We start from the raw sequence: 23,299 nt of genomic DNA, 5'->3' as shown, positions 1-23,299 counted from the left end.
GAAGAAGCGCAAGACTGGGTGCCGACTTGGCAGAACGATTAGATTCCAGTCCCATTCGAGTGGAGCACCCAGTCGCCCGCCACATTCACACCCCGGCCCTGTTTCCCCCGGCCAATCTCTCGGTCATTGCCGCGGGGCTCAGCGGAAGCTGGAAGAACAGCACCTCGTCTTCCGCACCCTGCGCTCGGTATTGGGGTCAACAATTCTCAGGTTTGAGCTGCTCCCTCCCACGTCCTTACCCCCCCCCACCCCACCCCCAACCCCCGCCACACACCAGGCCTTGTTATCACATAGTCTGCTCTTACACACGCTAGAGAGTCAGTATGGATTTGTTGGGCCGAATATCCGTTTCCAAACTGTAGGGAGTCTGTGAAACATAGCAGTCGCTCGTACAGCCAAATTATCTCATGCCATACCATACACGGTGCAAATAACCCCCTTATTGATTTGAAGCAAATATTTGGTAAACTTTATTTTGCCCAGTCTATGTTCTTGCTCAGAAGTTTGGCATTGATCGCAGGACTCAGATTTCTTTACATTCTGGGCCGTTTAGTCCAAAATCTGACTGAGCGTGTCCACAATGGAAAATAACGCTGGGGGTGTTGAACTTTCAGCAAATTTTGCGACGAACTGCGAGCGGTTAGCCCTTCAGGTTTCCAGTTCCAGAAAAATCGGAAAACATGAACTCAAAAGCACATCAAGCCAGTGATTATAAAGGCAAGGACTAACCCATCGTTGTGAGCTGCTGTTCTGAAAAATGATTCCAGAGACTGCAAACACCGGTTACCCTTAAGAGCCGACCATTGCCTGCTGAGTCCACCCAGTTTATGGCTTGTAATTCACAGCCCAAGTGCAAAACTGGGATTAAACATTTACTATATTGCAGACATCTCCCCACAGTCCAAGATCTTCCACTGTTCCCTCTTTTTTGTTTTCCTGCACGGTATACCTTTTTTTTTTCAGGATTTCGAACATCAAGGTGCTTGGGATTCTGAGTGTTGAGAGCGAGGGCTGTGTGTGCCCACCTTGTGCTGTGAATCGCGCTCCAAAGATGTGCAGGTCCAGGTGAACTGGCCGCGCTAAATTGCCCGTGGTGTGAGGTGCATCGGTCAGGGGGAAGTGGGCCTGGGTGGGTTACTCTTCGGAGGGTCGGTCTGGACTGGTTGGGCCGAAGGGCCTGTTTCCATGCTGTAGGGGGGATCGAATCGATTCGTGAACAGCGATCGACCCCCAGCCAGGTCATTAACCACTCACTTGTCTGAATAACGATCATTCTCTCGATCGCTGCCTATCTTCACTCCTCACCTCCCTCTCCCCACCTACTGAGTGCCAACGTTTTAACCCCCCGTCAGTTCGGAGGATGGGTCACCAGACCCGAAACGTTCACTCTGATTTCCCTCCAGACCTGCTGAGCTTTTCCAGCAACGTCTGATTTTTTTTTTTTGGCTTCTGGATCAATGGGGCATTATTGGCGGTGCGGGCGGATTTGGGAACGGACTGAGCGCCACGTGACGCTGAGTTGCTGAAGAGAGTTTGAGAGTGAAGGCCACTGGAAGGCGATGCAAACAGGGCTGGAGGAGGGCGTGGGTTGGTGGTTCGACCCAGGGCCCGGAGGGTACGATACAGCGAATCAGGTACACGGGGAGTTTAGGGACCTGGGAACTGACACGTTCACGGTTGTGGGAGATTCCTGTGCACAACAAGGCCGCACCGTTCCCGAAATTACAGCAGCTTGTACACTCCTGAAATGATTTAAACATGCATTCGGGGCTGTTAAAAAAAAACCCAGAGTGTTTCCTTCCAATGCTATCTTTAGCTCGTTGTTGACATCCAGTGGCAGGATCCCAATCCTGCAGGTTCATGATCCCACAGGAACACAATCCCACAGGAACACAATCCCATAGTAAAACAATCCCACAGGATCACAATCCTGCAGGTTCATGATCCCACAGGAACACAATCCCACAGGAACACAATCCTGCAGGTTCATGATCCCACAGGAACACAATCCCACAGGAACACAATCCCATAGTAAAACAATCCCACAGGATCACAATCCCACAGGAACACAATCCCACAGGAACACAATCCTGCAGGTTCATAATCCCACAGGAACACAATCCCACAGGAACACAATCCTGCAGGTTCATGATCCCACAGGAACACAATCCCACAGGAACACAACCCCATAGTAAAACAATCCCACAGGATCACAATCCTGCAGGTTCATGATCCCACAGGAACACAATCCCACAGGAACACAATCCTGCAGGTTCATAATCCCACAGGAACACAATCCCACAGGAACACAATCCCACAGGAAAACAACCCCATAGGAAAACAATCCCACAGGATCACAATCCCACAGGAACACAACCCCACAGGAACACAATCCCATGGGAACACAATCCCAGGAACACAACCCCACAGGAACACAACCCAACAGGAACACAACCCCATAGGAACACAATCCCACAGGAACACACTCCCAAAGGAACACAATTCCGCAGGAACACAATCCCAGGAACACAATCCCACAGGAACACAACCCCACAGGAACACAATCCCATGGGAACACAATCCCAGGAACACAATCCCACAGGAACACAACCCCACAGGAACACAATCCCATGGGAACATAATCCCAGGAACACAATCCCACAGGAACACACTCCCAAAGGAACACAATTCCGCAGGAACACAACCCCACAGGAACACACCCCCGCAGGAACTCAATCCGACAGGAACACAACCCCGCATGAACACAATCCCACAGGATCACAACTCCCAAAGGAACACAATTCCGCAGGAACACAACCCCACAGGAACACACCCCCGCAGGAACTCAATCCGACAGGAACACAACCCCGCATGAACACAATCCCACAGGATCACAACTCCGCAGGAACACACTCCCACAGAAAAACAATCGCACAGGAACACAATCCCACAGGAACACAATCCCGCAGGAACACACTCCCACAGAAAAACAATCGCACAGGAACACAATCCCACAGGAAAACAATCCCACAGGAACACAACCCTGCAGGAACACAATCCCACAGGAACACAATCCCACAGGAATACAATCCCGAAGGAACACAACCCTGCAGGAACACAATCCCGCAGGAACACAACCCCGCAGCAACACAATCCCGCAAGAACACAATCCCACAGGAATACAACCCCGCTGGAACACAATCCCACAGGAACACAATCCGACACAAACACAATCCTGTAGGAACACAATCCCCCAGGAACACAATCCCACAGGAACACAATCCCACAGTAACATAATCCCACAGGAACACAATCCCGCAGGAACACACTCCCACAGGAACACAACCCCACAGGAACACTATCCCGCAGGAACACAATCCCACAGGAAGACAATCCCACAAGAACACAATCCGACACCAACACAATCCCACAGGAACAGAATCTCCCAGGAACACACTCCCACAGGAACACAATCCGACACAAACAAAATCCCACAGGAACACAATCCCGCAGGAACACAATCCCACAGGAACACAATCCCGCTGGAACACAATCACACAGGAACACAATCACACAGGAACACAATCCGACACACACACAATCCTGTAGGAACACAATCCCCCAGGAACACAATCCCATAGGAACCCAATCCCACAGGAACACAATCCCGCAGGAACACAATCCCACAGTAACACAATCCCACAGGAACGCAATCCCACAGGAACACAATCCCATAGGAACCCAATCCCACAGGAACACAATCCCGCAGGAACACAATCCCACAGTAACACAATCCCACAGGAACGCAATCCCACAGGAACACAATCCCATAGGAACCCAATCCTGCAGGAACACAGTCCCACAGGTACACAATCCCACAGGAATGCAATCCCACAGGAACACAATCCCACAGGAACACAATCCCGCAGGAACACAATCCCACAGGAACACAATCCTGCAAGAACACAATCCCGCAGGAACACAATCTCACAGGAACACAATCCTGCAGGTAAACAATCCCACAGAAACACAATCCCACAGAAACACAATCTCACAGGAACACAATCCCACAGGAACACAATCCCGCAGGAACACAGTCCCACAGGAACACACTCCCGCAGGAACACAATCCCACAGGAACACAATCCCACAGGCACACAATCCCACAGGAACACAATCCCACAGGAACACAATCCTGCAGGAACACAATCCCACAGGAACACAACCCCAAAGGAACACAATCCCACAGGAACACAATTCCACAGGAACACAACCCCGCAGGAACACAATCCAACAGGAACAAAATCCGACAGGAACATAATCCCACAGAAACACATTCCCGCAGGAACACAAACCCATAGGAAGACAATCCCACAGGAACACAATCTGACACCAACACAATCCAGCAGGAACACAATCCCCCTGGAACACACTCCCACAGGAACACAATCCAACACAAACAAAATCCCACAGGAACACAATCACAAAGGAACACAATCCCACAGGAACACAATCCCACAGGAACACAATCCTGCAAGAACACAATCCCGCAGGAACACAATCTCACAGGAACACAATCCTGCAGGTAAACAATCCCACAGAAACACAATCCCACAGAAACACAATCTCACAGGAACACAATCCCACAGGAACACAATCCCGCAGGAACACAGTCCCACAGGAACACAATCCCGCAGGAACACAATCCCACAGGAACACAATCCCACAGGCACACAATCCCACAGGAACACAATCCCACAGGAACACAATCCTGCAGGAACACAATCCCACAGGAACACAACCCCAAAGGAACACAATCCCACAGGAACACAATTCCACAGGAACACAACCCCGCAGGAACACAATCCAACAGGAACAAAATCCGACAGGAACATAATCCCACAGAAACACATTCCCGCAGGAACACAAACCCATAGGAAGACAATCCCACAGGAACACAATCTGACACCAACACAATCCAGCAGGAACACAATCCCCCTGGAACACACTCCCACAGGAACACAATCCAACACAAACAAAATCCCACAGGAACACAATCACAAAGGAACACAATCCCACAGGAACACAATCCCACAGGAACACAATCCCACTGGAACACAATCCCACAGGAACACAATCCAACACAAACACAATCCTGTAGGAACACAATCCCCCATGAAAACAATCCTACAGGAACACAATCCCACAGTAACATAATCCCACAGGAACACAATCCTGCAGGAACACACTCCCACAGGAACACAACCCCACAGGAACACTATCCCACAGGAACACAATTTTGCAGGAACACAATTCCACAGGAACACAATCCCGCAGGAACGCAATCCGACTGGAACACAATCCCACAGGAACACACTCCCACAGGAAGACAATCCCACAGGAACACAACCCCACAGGAACACAATCCCACAGGAACACAATCCCACAGGAACACGACCCCGCAGGAACACAATCCCACAGGAACACAATCCCACAGAAACACAATCCCGCAGGAACACAATCCTCCAGGAACACACTCCCACAGGAACACAATTCGACACAAACAAAATCCCACAGGAACACAATCCCGCAGGAGCACAATCCCACAGGAACACAATCCGACATCAACACAATCCCGCAGGAACACAATCCTCCAGGAACACACTCCCACAGGAACACAATTCGACACAAACAAAATCCCACAGGAACACAATCCCGCAGGAACACAATCCGACACAATCACAATCCCGCAGGAACAGAATCCCACAGGAACGCACTCCCACTGGAACACGATCCCACAGGAACAGACTCCCACAGGAACACAATCCTACAGGAACACATTCCAAAGGAACACAATCCTGCAGGAACATCATCCCACAAGATCACAATCCCACAGGAACACATTCGCACATGAGCACAACCCCACAGGAACACAATCTGACAGGAACACAATCCCGCAGGAACACAATACCACAGGAACACAATTCCCCAGGAACACAATCCCGCAGGAACACAATCCTCCAGGAACACACTCCCACAGGAACACAATTCGACACAAACAAAATCCCACAGGAACACAATCCCGCAGGAGCACAATCCCACAGGAACACAATCCCACAGGAACACAATCCGACATCAACACAATCCCGCAGGAACACAATCCTCCAGGAACACACTCCCACAGGAACACAATTCGACACAAACAAAATCCCACAGGAACACACTCCCACAGGAACACAATTCGACAAAAACAAAATCCCACAGGAACACAATCCCGCAGGAACACAATCCCGCAGGAACACAATCCGACACAATCACAATCCCGCAGGAACAGAATCCCACAGGAACGCACTCCCACTGGAACACGATCCCACAGGAACAGACTCCCACAGGAACACAATCCTACAGGAACACACTCCCAAAGGAACACAATCCTGCAGGAACATCATCCCACAAGATCACAATCCCACAGGAACATATTCACACATGAGCACAACCCCACAGGAACACAATCTGACAGGAACACAATCCCGCAGGAACACAATACCACAGGAACACAATTCCCCAGGAACACAATCCCGCAGGAACACAATCCCAGAGGAACACACTCGCAGAGGAACACAATTCAGCAGGAACACACTGCCACAGGAACACAATCCCACAGGAACATAATCCCGCAGGAACACAATCCCACAGGAACACAATCCCGCAGAAACACAATCCGACACAAACACAATCCCGCAGGAACAGAATCCCAAAGGAACACACTCCCACAGGAACACAATCCCACAGGAACACGATCCCACAGGAACACGATCCCACAGGAACACAATCCCGTAGGTACACAATCCCACAGGAACACAATCCCACAGAAACACAATCCGACAGGAACACAATCCCACAGGAACACAATCCTGCAGGAACACACTCCCAAAGGAACACAATCCCGCAGGAACACAATACCACAGGAACACAATCCCACAGGACCACGATTCTGCAGGAACACAATCCCACAGGAACACAATTCCGCAGGAGCACAACCCCACTAGAACACAACTCCCCAGAAACACAATCCCGCCGGACCACACTCCCACAGGAACACAATTCCAAAGGAACACAATCCCGCTGGAACACTCTCCCACAGGAACACAATCCCGCAGGAACACACTCGCAGAGGAACACAATTCCACAGGAACACACTCCCACTGGAACACAAACCCACAGGAACACAATCCCACAGGAACATACTCCTAAAGGAACACAATCCTGCATGAACACAATCCCACAGGAACACAATCTCACAGGCACAAAATCCCGCAGGAACACAACCCCGCAGGAACACAATCCCATAGGATCACAATCCCGCTGGAACACAATCCTGCAGGAACACAATCCCGCCGGTACACAATCCACTGGAACACAATCCCACAGGAACACAATCCCGCATGAACACAATCCCACAGGAACACAATCCCACAGGCACAAAATCCGACAGGAACACAACCCCGCATGAACACAATTCCACAGGAACACAACCCCACAGAAACACAATCCTGCAGGTACACAATCCCACAGGAACACAATCCTGCAAGAACACAATCCCACAGGAACACAATCCCACAGGAACACAATCCTGCAGGAGCACAATCCCACAGAAACACAATCCCACAGGAACATAATCCCGCAGGAACACAATCCCACAGGAACACAATCCCGCAGAAACACAATCCGACACAAACACAATCCCGCAGGAACAGAATCCCAAAGGAACACACTCCCACAGGAACACAATCCCACAGGAACACGATCCCACAGGAACACGATCCCACAGGAACACAATCCCGTAGGTACACAATCCCACAGGAACACAATCCCACAGAAACACAATCCGACAGGAACACAATCCCACAGGAACACAATCCTGCAGGAACACACTCCCAAAGGAACACAATCCCGCAGGAACACAATACCACAGGAACACAATCCCACAGGACCACGATTCTGCAGGAACACAATCCCACAGGAACACAATTCCGCAGGAGCACAACCCCACTAGAACACAACTCCCCAGAAACACAATCCCGCCGGACCACACTCCCACAGGAACACAATTCCAAAGGAACACAATCCCGCTGGAACACTCTCCCACAGGAACACAATCCCGCAGGAACACACTCGCAGAGGAACACAATTCCACAGGAACACACTCCCACTGGAACACAAACCCACAGGAACACAATCCCACAGGAACATACTCCTAAAGGAACACAATCCTGCATGAACACAATCCCACAGGAACACAATCTCACAGGCACAAAATCCCGCAGGAACACAACCCCGCAGGAACACAATCCCATAGGATCACAATCCCGCTGGAACACAATCCTGCAGGAACACAATCCCGCCGGTACACAATCCACTGGAACACAATCCCACAGGAACACAATCCCGCATGAACACAATCCCACAGGAACACAATCCCACAGGCACAAAATCCGACAGGAACACAACCCCGCATGAACACAATTCCACAGGAACACAACCCCACAGAAACACAATCCTGCAGGTACACAATCCCACAGGAACACAATCCTGCAAGAACACAATCCCACAGGAACACAATCCCACAGGAACACAATCCTGCAGGAGCACAATCCCACAGAAACACAATCCCGCTGGAACACAATCCCGCAGGAACACAATCCCACAGCAACACAATCCCGCTGGAACAATAAACCCCAACACACCATATGCCTTCTTAACAACCCTGTCAACCTGGGTGGCAACTCTCAGGGATCTATGTACCTGGACACTGAGGTCTCTCTGCTCATCTACACTACCAAGAATCTTACCATTAGCCCAGTACTTTATATTCCTGTTACTCCGACCAAAGTGAATCACCTCTCACAATTGTCCACATTAACCTCCATTTGCTACCTCTCAGCCCAGCTCTGCAGTATATCTATGTCTCTTTGTAACCTACAACATTCTTGGTCACTATCCACAACTCCACCGACCTTAGTGTCGTCTGCAAATTTACTGACCCACCCTTCTATGCCTCATCCAGGTCGTTTATAAAAATGACGAACAGCAGTGGACCCAATACTGAACCTTGCAGTACACCCCGAGAAACTGGACTCTAGGAGGAACATTTCTCATCAATTGTCACCCTCTGTCTTCTTTCAGTAAGCCAATTACTGATCCAAACTGCTACATCGACCACAATCCCATTCCTCTGCATTTTGTACAATAGCCTACTGTGGGGAACCTTATCAAAAGCCTTGCTGATTGGGGATGTGGTGGTTATGGGAAATACAGGAATAGACATTGGGAATGTGGTGGTCATGGGCAACAGGATTGGACATTGGGAATGTGGTGGTCATGGTCAGTACAGGAATAGACATTGGGAATGTGGTGGTCATGGTCAGTACAGGATTGGACATTGGGAATGTGGTGGTCATGGGCAATACAGGAATAGACATTGGGAATGTGGTGGTCATGGGCAATACAGGAATAGACATTGGGGATGTGGTGGTCATGGGCAGTACAGGATTGGACATTGGGAATGTGGTGGTCATGGGCAATACAGGATTGGACATTGGGAATGTGGTGGTCATGGTCAGTACAGGAATAGACATTGGGAATGTGGTGGTCATGGGCAGTACAGGATTGGAGATTGGGAATGTGGTGGTCATGGTCAGTACAGGATTGGACATTTGGGAATGTGGTGGTCATGGGCAGTACAGGATTGGACATTGGGGATGTGGTGGTTATGGGCAGTACAGGAATAGACATTGGGAATGTGGTGGTCATGGGCAGTGCAGGATTGGACATTGGGAATGTGGTGGTCATGGTCAGTACAGGAAGAGACATTGGGAATGTGGTGGTCATGGTCAGTACAGGATTGGACATTGGGGATGTGGTGGTTATGGGGAATACAGGAATAGACATTGGGAATGTGGTGGTTATGGGCAGTACAGGATTGGACATTGGGAATGTGGTGGTCATGGGTAATACAGGAATAGACATTGGGAATGTGGTGGTCATGGGCAGTACAGGAATAGACATTGGGAATGTGGTGGTCATGGGCAGTACAGGATTGGACATTGGGAATGTGGTGGTCATGGTCAGTACAGGAATAAACATTGGGAATGTGGTGGTCATGGGTAGTACAGGAATAGACATTGGGAATGTGGTGGTCATGGGCAATACAGGAATAAACATTGGGAATGTGGTGGTCATGGGTAGTACAGGAATAGACATTGGGAATGTGGTGGTCATGGGCAATACAGGAATAGACATTGGGAATGTGGTGGTCACGGGCAGTACAGGAATAGACATTGGGAATGTGGTGGTCATGGTCAGTACAGGAATAGACATTGGGAATGTGGTGGTCATGGGTAATACAGGAATAGACATTGGGAATGTGGTGGTCATGGGCAGTACAGGATTGGACATTGGGAATGTGGTGGTCATGGTCAGTACAGGAATAGACATTGGGAATGTGGTGGTCATGGGTAGTACAGGAATAGACATTGGGAATGTGGTGGTCATGGTCAGTACAGGAATAGACATTGGGAATGTGGTGGTCATGGTCAGTACAGGATTGGACTTTGGGAATGTGGTGGTTATGGGCAGTACAGGAATAGACATTGGGAATGTGGTGGTCAGGGGCAGGACAGGAATATACATTGGGAATGTGGTGGTCATGGGTAATACAGGAATAGACATTGGGAATGTGGTGGTCATGGTCAGTACAGGAATAGACATTGGGAATGTGGTGGTCATGGGGAATACAGGAATAGACATTGGGGATGTGGTGGTCATGGGCAGTGCAGGAACAGACATTGGGAATGTGGTGGTCATGGTCAGTACAGGATTGGACATTGGGGATGTGGTGGTTATGGGGAATACAGGAATAGACATTGGGAATGTGGTGGTTATGGGCAGTACAGGATTGGACATTGGGAATGTGGTGGTCATGGGTAATACAGGAATAGACATTGGGAATGTGGTGGTCATGGGCAGTACAGGAATAGACATTGGGAATGTGGTGGTCATGGGCAGTACAGGATTGGACATTGGGAATGTGGTGGTCATGGTCAGTACAGGAATAAACATTGGGAATGTGGTGGTCATGGGTAGTACAGGAATAGACATTGGGAATGTGGTGGTCATGGGCAATACAGGAATAAACATTGGGAATGTGGTGGTCATGGGTAGTACAGGAATAGACATTGGGAATGTGGTGGTCATGGGCAATACAGGAATAGACATTGGGAATGTGGTGGTCACGGGCAGTACAGGAATAGACATTGGGAATGTGGTGGTCATGGTCAGTACAGGAATAGACATTGGGAATGTGGTGGTCATGGGTAATACAGGAATAGACATTGGGAATGTGGTGGTCATGGGCAGTACAGGATTGGACATTGGGAATGTGGTGGTCATGGTCAGTACAGGAATAGACATTGGGAATGTGGTGGTCATGGGTAGTACAGGAATAGACATTGGGAATGTGGTGGTCATGGTCAGTACAGGAATAGACATTGGGAATGTGGTGGTCATGGTCAGTACAGGATTGGACTTTGGGAATGTGGTGGTTATGGGCAGTACAGGAATAGACATTGGGAATGTGGTGGTCAGGGGCAGGACAGGAATATACATTGGGAATGTGGTGGTCATGGGTAATACAGGAATAGACATTGGGAATGTGGTGGTCATGGTCAGTACAGGAATAGACATTGGGAATGTGGTGGTCATGGGGAATACAGGAATAGACATTGGGGATGTGGTGGTCATGGGCAGTGCAGGAACAGACATTGGGAATGTGGTGGTCATGGTCAGTACAGGAATAGACATTGGGAATGTGGTGGTCATGGGTAGTACAGGAATGGACATTGGGAATGTGGTGGTTATGGTCAGTTCAGGATTGGACATTGGGAATGTGGTGGTCATGGGCAGTACAGGAATAGACATTGGGGAATGTGGTGGTTATGGGCAGTACAGGAATAGACATTGGGAATGTGGTGGTCATGGGTAGTACAGGAATAGACATTGGGAATGTGGTGGTTATGGTCAGTACAGGATTGGACATTGGGAATGTGGTGGTCATGGGCAGTACAGGATTGGACATTGGGAATGTGGTGGTCATGGTCAGTTCAGGATTGGACATTGGGGATGTGGTCGTCATGGGCAGTACAGGAATAGACATTGGGAATGTGGTGGTCATGGGCAGTACAGGATTGGACATTGGGAATGTGGTGGTCATGGGCAGTACAGGAATAGACATTGGGAATGTGGTGGTCATGGGCAGTGCAGGAATAGACATTGGGAATGTGGTGGTCATGGGTAATACAGGAATAGACATTGGGAATGTGGTGGTCATGGGCAGTGCAGGATTGGACATTGGGAATGAGGTGGTCATGGGTAGTACAGGAATAGACATTGGGAATGTGGTGGTCATGGTCAGTACAGGATTGGACATTGGGAATGTGGTGGTCATGGGCAGTACAGGAATAGACATTGGGAATGTGGTGGTTATGGGCAGTACAGGAATAGACATTGGGAATGTGGTGGTCATGGGCAGTACAGGAATAGACATTGGGAATGTGGTGGTCATGGGCAGTACAGGAATAGACATTGGGAATGTGGTGGTCATGGTCAGTACTGGATTAGACATTGGGAATGTGGTGGTTATGGGCAGTACAGGAATAGACATTGGGAATGTGGTGGTCATGGTCAGTACAGGAATAGACATTGGGAATGTGGTGGTCATGGTCAGTACAGGATTGGACATTGGGAATGTGGTGGTCATGGGTAATACAGGAATAGACATTGGGAATGTGGTGGTCATGGGCAGTACAGGAATAGACATTGGGAATGTGGTGGTCATGGGTAGTACAGGAATAGACATTGGGAATGTGGTGGTCATGGGCAGTACAGGAATAGACATTGGGAATGTGGTGGTCACGGACAGTACAGGAATAGACATTGGGAATGTGGTGGTCATGGGGAATACAGGAATAGACATTGGGGATGTGGTGGTCATGGTCAGTACAGGATTGGACATTGGGTATGTGGTGGTCATGGTCAGTACAGGAATAGACATTGGGAATGTGGTGGTCATGGTCAGTACAGGATTGGACATTGGGAATGTGGTGGTAATGGGTAATACAGGAATAGACATTGGGAATGTGGTGGTCATGGGCAGTACAGGAATAGACATTGGGAATGTGGTGGTCATGGGCAGTACATGAATAGACATTGGGAATGTGGTGGTCATGGGTAGTACAGGAATAGACATTGGGAATGTGGTGGTCATGGTCAGTACAGGAATAGACATTGGGAATGTGGTGGTCATGTTCAGTACAGGAATAGACATTGGGGATGTGGTGGTCATGGTCAGTACAGGATTGGACATTGGGAATGTGGTGGTTATGGGCAGTACAGGATTGGACATTGGGAATGTGGTGGTAATGGTCAGTTCAGGAATAGACATTGGGGATGTGGTGGTCATGGGTAGTACAGGAATAGACATTGGGAATGTGGTGGTCATGGTCAGTTCAGGAATAGACATTGGGAATGTGGTGGTCATGGGCAGTACAGGATTGGACATTGGGAATGTGGTGGTCATGGTCAGTACAGGAATAGACATTGGGAATGTGGTGGTCATGGTCAGTACAGGAATAGACATTGGGAATGTGGTGGTCATGGTCAGTACAGGATTGGACATTGGGAATGTGGTGGTCATCGGCAGTACAGGATTGGACATTGGGAATGTGGTGGTTATGGGCAGTTCAGGAATAGACATTGGGAATGTGGTGGTCATGGTCAGTACAGGATTGGACATTGGGAATGTGGTGGTTATGGGCAGTACAGGAATAGACATTGGGAATGTGGTGGTCATGGGGAATACAGGAATAGACATTGGGAATGTGGTGGTCATGGGCAGTGCAGGATTGGACATTTGGAATGTGGTGGTCATGGTCAGTACAGGAATAGACATTGGGAATGTGGTGGTCATGGGCAGTACAGGAATAGACATTGGGAATGTGGTGGTCATGCGGAATACAGGAATAGACATTGGGAATGTGGTGGTCATGGGCAGTACAGGAATAGACATTGGGAATGTGGTTGTCATGGGCAGTACAGGAATAGACATTGGGAATGTGGTGGTCATGGGCAATACAGGATTGGACATTGGGAATGTGGTGGTCATGGTCAGTTCAGGAATAGACATTGGGAATGTGGTGGTCATGGGCAGTTCAGGAATAGACATTGGGAATGTGGTGGTCATGGGCAGTACAGGATTGGACATTGGGAATTTGGTGGTCATGGTCAGTACAGGATTGAACATTGGGAATGTGGTGGTCATGGGCAATACAGGAATAGACATTGGGAATGTGGTGGTCATGGTCAGTACAGGAATAGACATTGGGAATGTGGTGGTCATGGGCAGTGCAGGATTGGACATTGGGAATGTGGTGGTCATGGTCAGTACAGGAATAGACATTGGGAATGTGGTGGTCATGGGCAGTACAGGAATAGACATTGGGAATGTGGTGGTCATGGGCAGTACAGGAGTAGACATTGGGAATGTGGTGGTTCTGGGCACTACAGGATTGGACATTGGGAATGTGGTGGTCATGGGGAATACAGGAATAGACATTGGGAATGTGGTGGTCATGGGCAGTTCAGGAATAGACATTGGGAATGTGGTGGTCATGGTCAGTTCAGGAATAGACATTGGGAATGTGGTGGTCATGGTCAGTTCAGGAATAGACATTGGGAATGTGGTGGTCATGGGCAGTTCAGGAATAGACATTGGGAATGTGGTGGTCATGGGCAGTACAGGATTGGACATTGGGAATTTGGTGGTCATGGTCAGTACAGGATTGAACATTGGGAATGTGGTGGTCATGGGCAATACAGGAATAGACATTGGGAATGTGGTGGTCATGGTCAGTACAGGAATAGACATTGGGAATGTGGTGGTCATGGGCAGTACGGGATTGGACATTGGGAATGTGGTGGTCATGGGCAGTACAGGAATAGACATTGGGAATGTGGTGGTCATGGGCAGTACAGGAATAGATATTGGGAATGTGGTGGTCATGGGCAGTACAGGATTGGACATTGGGAATGTGGTGGTCATGATCAGTACAGGAATAGACATTGGGAATGTGGTGGTCATGGGCAGTACAGGATTGGACATTGGGAATGTGGTGGTCATGGGCAGTACAGGAATAGACATTGGGAATGTGGTGGTCAGGGGCAGTACAGGATTGGACATTGGGAATGTGGTGGTCATGGTCAGTACAGGAATAGACATTGGGAATGTGGTGGTCATGGTCAGTACAGGAATAGACATTGGGAATGTGGTGGTCAGGGGAAGTACAGGATTGGACATTGGGAATGTGGTGGTCATGGTCAGTACAGGAATAGACATTGTTAATGTGGTGGTCATGGGCAGTACAGGATTGAACATTGGGAATGTGGTGGTCATGGGGAATACAGGAATAGACATTGGGAATGTGGTGGTCATGGGCAGTTCAGGAATAGACATTGGGAATGTGGTGGTCATGGTCAGTTCAGGAATAGACATTGGGAATGTGGTGGTCATGGGCAGTTCAGGAATAGACATTGGGAATGTGGTGGTCATGGGGAATACAGGAATAGACATTGGGAATGTGGTGGTCATGGGCTGTTCAGGAATGGACATTGGGAATGTGGTGGTCATGGTCAGTTCAGGAATAGACATTGGGAATGTGGTGGTCATGGGCAGTACGGGATTGGACATTGGGAATGTGGTGGTCATGGTCAGTACAGGATTAGACATTGGGAATGTGGTGGTCATGGTCAGTACAGGAATAGACATTGGGAATGTGGTGGTTATGGGCAGTGCAGGATTGGACATTGGGAATGTGGTGGTCAGGGGAAGTACAGGATTGGACATTGGGAATGTGGTGGTCATGGGTAGTACAGGAATAGACATTGGGAATGTGGTGGTCAGGGGCAGTACAGGATTGGACATTGGGAATGTGGTGGTCATGGTCAGTACAGAAATAGACATTGGGAATGTGGTGGTCATGGTCAGTACAGGATTGGACATTGGGAATGTGGTGGTCATGGGCAGTACAGGATTGGACATTGGGAATGTGGTGGTCATGGTCAGTACAGGAGTAGACATTGGGAATGTGGTGGTCAGGGGCAGTACAGGATTGGACATTGGGAATGTGGTGGTCATGGTCAGTACAGGAATAGACATTGGGAATGTGGTGGTCATGGTCAGTACAGGAATAGACATTGGGGATGTGGTGGTCATGGTCAGTACAGGAATAGACATTGGGAATGTGGTGGTCATGGGCAGTACAGGATTGGACATTGGGAATGTGGTGGTCATGGGCAGTACAGGATTGGACTTTGGGAATGTGGTGGTCATGGGCAGTACAGGATTGGACTTTGGGAATGTGGTGGTCATGGGCAGTTCAGAAATAGACATTGGGAATGTGGTGGTCATGGGCAATAGAGTAATAGACATTGGGAATGTGGTGGTCATGGGCAGTACAGGATTAGACATTGGGAATGTGGTGGTCATGGTCAGTACAGGAATAGACATTGGGAATGTGGTGGTCATGGGCAGTACAGGAATAGACATTGGGAATGTGGTGGTCATGGGAAATACAGGAATAGACATTGGGAATGTGGTGGTCATGGGCAGTGCAGGATTAGACATTGGGAATGTGGTGGTCATGGGCAATACAGGATTGGACATTGGGAATGTGGTGGTCATGGGTAGTACAGGAATAGACATTGGGGATGTGGTGGTCATGGTCAGTACAGGAATAGACATTGGGAATGTGGTGGTCATGGGTAGTACAGGAATAGACATTGGGAATGTGGTGGTCATGGGCAGTACAGGAATAGACATTGGGAATGTGGTGGTCATGGGCAGTACAGGATTGGACATTGGGAATGTGCTGGTCATGGGCAGGACAGGAATAGACATTGGGAATGTGGTGGTCATGGTCAGTACAGGATTGGACATTGGGAATGTGGTGGTCATGGTCAGTACAGGAATAGTCATTGGGAATGTGGTGGTCATGGACAGTACAGGATTGGACATTGGGAATGTGGTGGTCATGGTCAGTACAGGAATAGTCATTGGGAATGTGGTGGTCATGGACAGTACAGGATTGGACATTGGGAATGTGGTGGTCATGGGGAATACAGGAATAGTCATTGGGAATGTGGTGGTCATGGACAGTACAGGATTGGACATTGGGAATGTGGTGGTCATGGGCAGTGCAGGAATAGACATTGGGAATGTGGTGGTCATGTTCAGTACAGGAATAGACATTGGGAATGTGGTGGTCATGGTCAGTACAGGATTGGACATTGGGAATGGTGGTCATGGCGAGTACAGGAATAGACATTGGGAATGTGGTGGTCATGGGCAGTACAGGAATAGACATTGGGAATGTGGTGGTCATGGATAATACAGGAATAGACATTGGGAATGTGGTGGTCATGGGTAATACAGGAATAGACATTGGGAATGTGGTGGTCACGGTCAGTACAGGAATAGACATTGGGGAATGGTGTTGGTGCTGCTCTGGAAGCCCAAGCTCACGTTCTGAGAACATCCATTTGAATATGAGAGCAGCAGGTTGAAGACTTTCAATTGAGTTGAGTTTATTTTATTGGTTTGATTTATTTATGGTCGCGTGTATTTATGTTCCAAGTACGGTGAAACATGTTGTGTCGTGTTGCCACTCTCCAGTGCCATCTTTCCACACGGGATAGTAAACCGAAAGCTGGAATACTAAAGGGAGGAAAATGAAGGAAGTGGCCGTCATGACACTCTTTCCTGTTCCGTGCTCCGCCTCAGATCCTCCCCTGATGTCACCTGACCCACTCACTGTCACCGTGACTGCACTCTTCAAGAACGAAGTTTAAAAAAAGGGGGAGAAAAATCAAGAGAAGAAACAAAAAAGATCAGAGAAGAATCAAAACCAAATTGTGTGGAATGGACACCTCCATCATACGGAAAGGTCGGTAAATCTGGGCTTAATCAACACTGAAACTTTAACTGGTATCTCTGTAAGCAGCACCAGTTTGGTGTTTAAAAACCTCTCATGGACCAACCCCGTTTCCAGTATGAGGTCAGCGTCGGGTCTGAGAGAGGGCCAACCTGCAGATTCAGGAATCCAAGGTAGACAGGCAGCAGGCTGGGAGAGCACGGTAAGCCAGGCAGCACCAGGAGGTGGAGAAGTCAAACATTTCGGGTATTAACCCTCCTTCAGTCCTGAGGAAGGGTTCCACTTGAAACGTTGACTTAGAATCAGAGAGATGTACAGCACGGAAACAGACCCTTCGGCCCAACCCGACCATGCTGACCCAGATATCCTAACCTAATCTAGTCCCATTTAGAGTCAGAGAGATGTACAGCACAGAAACAGACCCTTCGGCCCAACCCGACCATGCTGTCCCAGATATCCTAACCTAATCTAGTCCCATTTGCCAGCACTTGGCCCATCTCCCTCTAAACCCTTCCTATTCATGTCCCCATCCACCTTTTCAATGCTGTCATCGTACCAGCCCCCACCCACTTCCTCTGACAGCTCATTCCAGACACGTACCACCCTCTGGGTGAAAGAGTTGCCCCTTGGGTCCCTCTCCCCTCTCACCCTAAACCTATGCCCCTCTAGTTCTGGACTCCCCCACCCCAGGGGGAAAAGACTTTGTCTATTTACCCTATCCAAGCCCCTCATGATTTTATAACCGTCCATAAGGTCACCCCTCAGCCTCCGACGCTCCAGGGAAAACAGCCCCAGCCTGTTCAGCCTCTCCCTGTAGCTCAAACCCTCCCCACCTCCTGGTGCTGCCTGGCTTGCCACGTTCTCCCAGCCTCCTGCTTATCGGCCTTAACCTGGTCTGGCTTACACAGGACTCCAGACCCACCGCAATCGGACTGATCCTTGCATAAAGCTGCTGGGCATTTCGAGAGACAGGCCACAACTGCTGGCCTGCTTCGGGGGAAGGCCGCATCCGATGAACCAGCAGACTAAACTGGAAATCGGGGAGCTGCACCTTTTTTTTGAGGAGCCATTGAGAATGTTGTCAGGATGCACAAGCGAAGTTTCCCAACTTGAGTTCAGATAGAGAAGCCTCTGGGAAGATCTGATTTGAATCTGATTGGCCCCCTGAGTGGGCATGCCCAAAACTTCGCCTTGGAAATTCATACCTCTGTCCTTGATGTTTACTTAAAAATCACAAAGACGGTGGATCCCTGGGCCTTGATTTTCGTCCAGATGGGAGGCAGCGACACTGAACCTCCCAGTTCCTCAAACCTCAGTTTAAAAATCGCCACCTGCTTTCATAGAGTTCCAGAAATGTACAGCAAGGAATTAGACCCATCATTCCAACCCGTCCATGCTGTCCCAGATATCCTAAATTAATCTAGCCCCATTTGCCAGCACTTGGCCCATCTCCCTCTAAACCCTTCCTTATTCATGTCCCCATCCACCTTTTCAATGCTGCCATTATACCAGCCCCCACCACTTCCTCTGGCAGCTCATTCCATACACGTACCACCCTCTGGGTGAAAGAGTTGCCCCTTAGGTCTCTTTTATATCTTTCCCCTCTCATCCCAGACCTATGCCCTCCAGCTCTGGACTCCCACCCCAGGGGGAAAAGACTTTGTCTATTTATCCTCTCCGTGCCCCTCGTGATTTTATAAACCTCTATAAGGTCACCCCTCAGCCTCCAACGCTCCAGGGAAAACAGCCCCAGCCTGTTCAGCCTCTCCCTGTAGCTCAAACCCTCCAACCCTGGCGACTTAGCAATCATTTGTTTTTGGGAATTAATTATCTTTATGAATTAAACCCTCTGTATAACCATCAAGTTGCATGCTTGCTGATAATAATCAATACATGCATTCAAAACTTAAATTGTTTCATCTTGTCTCATGTGCCAAACACTCAGTGAATTCAATTCCGATTCTCTACCTGATGGAAGTGTTCTTTTACTGAGGAGATCTGATCGTATCTAGGAAAATTGCAAGCTACCTGAACAGGTAATTGAAATTTAAACCACTGGGAAGAGACGATAGCTCTTGACCTGTTGGGGGTGAGCCAAGTTGGTTTCAGTGAGGCCAGCTTAAATTCTGAAGTCTCTCCACAGAGGCCAGTGTCCCACGTACACACGAGTAGCCCTTGACTTTCGGCAGCAGGGTATCAGTGTCTTTAATCGACACCCTTTTCAGATGCCAGGCCGGGCTCCCCGAGCGGGGTTCCGGACCCTGAAACGCTAACTCCGATTTCTCTCCACGGATGCTGCCAGACCTGCCGAGCTTTCCCAGCGAGTTCTGACTTGGCATCTCCCTGACTGGGAGCCAGATTGACAGCCACAATCAGGGAATTCGTTCATTCCGAGAGGTCCAGCTGGCCGGCGACCTGCTACGGTCAGAAACGGGAAGAAGGGGCTCCTCCTTCTGGGCACAGCGGCAGTGCCCCTGTATCGGAAACAGGAGGCCCAGGGCTCAGGTACCACCTTGCAGCAGACATGGTTAGCGTCATCACTGAGCAGGTTGACTCGGAAAATAGGGTAAAGTTAATAAAAGTTAACAGGTTGGGGGGTAGGGGTCCTCTTGCGACACAGTGGTAGAGTTTATAACCCCCCCCCCCACCTTGGACGCAAGTTAGGACAGCAGATGCTGGAGATTAGAGTCAAGACGAGAGCGGTGCTGGAAAAGCGCAGCAGGTCAGGCAGCAGATAAATCAATGTTTCGGACATGACCATGCTGCGCGTCTCTAACCCTGGGGCCCTACCTGTTCCAGACATGTGTAATTAACATCTCTGAACAGGTTGATTAGGAAACTATGTTCATAAAATGTTTTTTAAAAACATATTTAACAGGCCCAGAAGATCATTGTTGTTTGAGGGGCCAGTTAGAGCCCAGCTGTCGAATTCCATCAGCGTCTGGGGGTGACGGGGGGGGTGTCTGAGTGAGACTGCACAGCTTCGACCTTTCAGTTGATGATTTGGTTAGGAAAGAAATAGGAGAATCGACCTTTCGGGCATCGGCCCTTCTTCAGGAACGCTGATGCCCGAAACGTCGATTCTCCTGCTCCTCGAACGCTGCCTGACCTTGCTGCGCTTTTCCAGCAACACATTTTTTCCAGCTCTGGTCTCCAGCGTCTGCGGTCCTCACTTTCTCCTGAGGAACAGGATTGGGTCGTTCAACCCCTCGGGCCTGCTCCACCATTTTAACGGGATCGTGCGTTCGAACGTGGCGAGGTCGGCTGAAGGTCTTGGAAATTAATCGCAAGGCGCACCCTGACCTCAAAAGAACCATCAATTGGCTAATTACCGTTTTCGGCAAGTTTTATTGAGGGTTTCTCGCTGCGAACCCGAGTGAGTTTTCCAGTATTGCTTTCCAAGCTCCTTAACGTGGATCAACTGATGCTCCTCCTGTTATATTGTTCCACTCATCACAGGCGAAAGGACACAGAACAAGGAGAATTACAGCATAGGAACAGGCCCTTTGGCCCTCCAGGCCTGTGCTAGCCCAGATCCTCTACCTAAACCTGCTGCCTATTTTCTATGGGTCTGTACCCCTCTGCTCCCTGTCCCATTCATGGATTTGTCTGGATAAATCTTAAATAACGCTATGGTGCCCGCCTTTATCACCCCCGCTGGTAACACATTCCAGGCACTACGTAAAGATCTTCCCACGCCTACCTCCCCTGAACTTATTCCCCTCTCGCTTTGAACTCGTGACCTGTCGTAAGTGCCTCTTGCTGCCTATACCTCTCATGGTTTCGTAGGCCCCAATCAGGTCCCCCGACTGTTTCGGCCTGACTTCACCGGGAATCCCGGTAAAGCTCAGTCGCGCAGTTGGTCGAACGTTACCAGTCCGTGAGCTGGCCCGTCTGGTTCATTTTGTAGGACAGCGAGTAACTGCCAGCCAGGACCTGGAGGCTCTGCTGGATGAGGGACGCATATGGGTTGCTGTGGTGTGGGAGACCAAACGTTTAGGCTGAATAGGTTGGTGGCAAGGACTTTAAGCCAGCAAACGGGCTGGTGGGGAAGGTCTCTCAGGGGAAAGACCAAACTGCTTCAAAGTCAAGTAACCTGACCGCAACTGAAGAAACAGACTCGACTTCAAATATGGCAGGCAACGGCAAAACTATCAGAAATATAATGATTAAACTGGAAGCAGGAAGGAATAAACAGGTGAATAAAGCATCAGTGCTCAGGGACATTGAGAAAGTGTTCTCAATGCAAGTACACAGACCGGAAAGGAATAAATGAGCTGCAGGCCCCAGTTACCTGGCGATGATGATCCAGGAGCCATGACTGAGACATGGCTGAGGGACGACCAGGATTGGGAAGTAAATATATCAGGTTTTAAGATTTACAGGACAGACGGAGAAAATAGCAGAGGAGGCAGAGCAGAGCTACTGTTCAGAAACAAAATTACTCCATGATGAGGGAGGAAAGCATTCGATAGAGACCATGTGGGCAGATCGGAGGAACAGGAAAAGATTTAAAACTGCAGTGGGTGCTGGGTATAGAGCCCCCTGGTAGCCACCCTGAAATTAGCTGAGTGTGTGATACGTTTTCGAATTAGGCAAGGCAGACTTTAATAAGATGAGACAGAGATGTCCACAGTCAATTGGGAAAATCTGCTGATGGGTAAAACAGCGAAGAACAGTTGGGGGGGGGGACACGTGCTGAGGGACGCACTAACGTTTGGGGTAGGTAGCAGCTTCGAAGGTGCAGTGGAAAAAGACCACTGTCTGAGGTCTTCCTGCTGAGAGTAAATGGGGGTCTGTACAGTTAACATCCCCTCTCAATGCCTGAAATACATGTAAACATTTGTAGTGTATGCGGAAGACTGGACCTTGGCTTTTTGGATAGAGTCAAAGTTCAATGTTTTGTTTATTTACTTGATATGCAAATTTACAGAACTGAACTGTTCTTGTGACTGGAGCGTGTGAGTTTGAGTGTGTGTGTATGTGTGTATGACTGTGAGTGCGTGTGTGTGTGAGTGTGTGTGTGTGAGACTGTGTGTGTGATCGTGAGTGTGTGTGAGTGAGTGTGTGTGTGTGTGGCTGAATGTGTGTGACTGTGAGTGAGTGTGTGACTGTGAGTGAGTGTGTGTGAGTGTGTGTGTGTGTGTGTGAGTGTGTGTGTATGTGAGTGTGTGTGTGACTGTGAGTGTGAGTGTGTGTGAGTGTGTGTGTGAGTGTGTGTGTGTGTGTGAGTGTGTGTGTGAGTGTGTGTGTGT

At 49.2% G+C, this 23,299-nt stretch overlaps 1 long non-coding RNA gene across 1 annotated transcript; it reads left to right on the top strand.

Annotated features, from left to right (window-relative positions):
• The first annotated feature begins 1,525 nt into the window (after positions 1-1,525).
• Positions 1,526-19,890, top strand: LOC140468439 (uncharacterized). The gene is made up of 3 exons (XR_011955647.1): positions 1,526-1,634; positions 9,068-9,185; positions 17,786-19,890. It is a non-coding gene; the product is annotated as an uncharacterized lncRNA (long non-coding RNA).
• Positions 19,891-23,299: the final 3,409 nt, after the last annotated feature.

Source organism: Chiloscyllium punctatum, chromosome 47 (genome assembly GCF_047496795.1).
Source record: "Chiloscyllium punctatum isolate Juve2018m chromosome 47, sChiPun1.3, whole genome shotgun sequence".
NCBI lineage: Eukaryota > Metazoa > Chordata > Chondrichthyes > Orectolobiformes > Hemiscylliidae > Chiloscyllium > Chiloscyllium punctatum.
This window is presented reverse-complemented; position numbering and strand designations above follow the sequence as displayed.